Genomic DNA, 1,224 nt, shown 5'->3' with positions numbered 1-1,224 from the left:
CCTCGCCCCCGCTTCCCCTTGCCGGCGCCGCGCCGCCGGCCACGGCCTTGCCCGCGCCCCGTTCGGGCGAGCGCCCGCGCCTGCGCGCCCGTTTAGCCTCATGGGCTACTGACCACAGGGGGCCCCACGCCCCCAGGGAACGTGTCTGTAAAAAAAAGAGTTAAAAAAAATAAAAAAATAAATCAATAATAAATAATAAAAATAATTAATTAATTAATTAACTAATTAATTAACTTAATTAACTCTGATTAACTTAGCTAATTAAGATTGATTAATCTAATGACTAATTAACCTAATTAACTACTGTTAATTAGCTAACAGAGTATGACAGTGGGGCCCACCCCCTATTAACACTAATTAGGTTAATTAAAATGTTTAATTAAAAATGTGTCACTGACCAGTGGGACCCACTGGTCAGGTTGACCAGTCAACCCTGTCGACTGCTGACGTCAGCATGACCTCATGCTGATGTCATAAATCCATTTTCGAATTAAATAAAATAATTACTTAAATTCCAGAAATTAATAAAATCTTTGGAAAATCATATCTTTTAATCCGTAACTCGGATTAAATTATTTTCAACATGAAAGTTGCTCAGAACGATTAGACGAATCTGGATACGCGGTCCGTTCGTCCGCCACACACCCCTAACCTATCGAACCCGCAACTTTCCCCCTCCGGCTCCTCTGCCCGAAAACACGAAACACCGGGAATACTTTCCCGGGGGTTTTCCCCCCCTTCACCGGTATCACTTACTACCGCGTTAGGGCACACCGAACACCGCGTATTGCCTTGTTATATTTTGTGATGCTTTGTTTGCTCTGTATTCATTATTTCTTCCCCCCTCTTCTCTCCGGTAGACTACGAGACCGACGCCGTTGCTGCCCAGTTCGACTACGGAGTTGACGACCTCTCTCTCTTGCCAGAGCAACCAGGCAAGCCCCCCCCTTGATCACCAGATATCGCCTAATCTATTCTATACTGCTTGCATTAGAGTAGTGTAGCATGTTACTGCTTTCTGTTAATCCTATTCTGATGCATAGCCTGTCATTGCTGCTACAGTCATTGATACCTTACCCGCAATCCTAAATGCTTAGTATAGGATGCTAGTGTTCCATCAGTGGCCCTACACTCTTGTCCGTCTGCCATGCTATACTACTGGGCTGTGATCACTTCGGGAGGTGATCACGGGCATATACTATATACTTTACACGGTTACATTAC

Source organism: Triticum dicoccoides, chromosome 7B (genome assembly GCF_002162155.2).
Source record: "Triticum dicoccoides isolate Atlit2015 ecotype Zavitan chromosome 7B, WEW_v2.0, whole genome shotgun sequence".
Classification (NCBI taxonomy): domain Eukaryota; kingdom Viridiplantae; phylum Streptophyta; class Magnoliopsida; order Poales; family Poaceae; genus Triticum; species Triticum dicoccoides.
Note: the sequence above shows the minus strand (reverse complement) of the source record.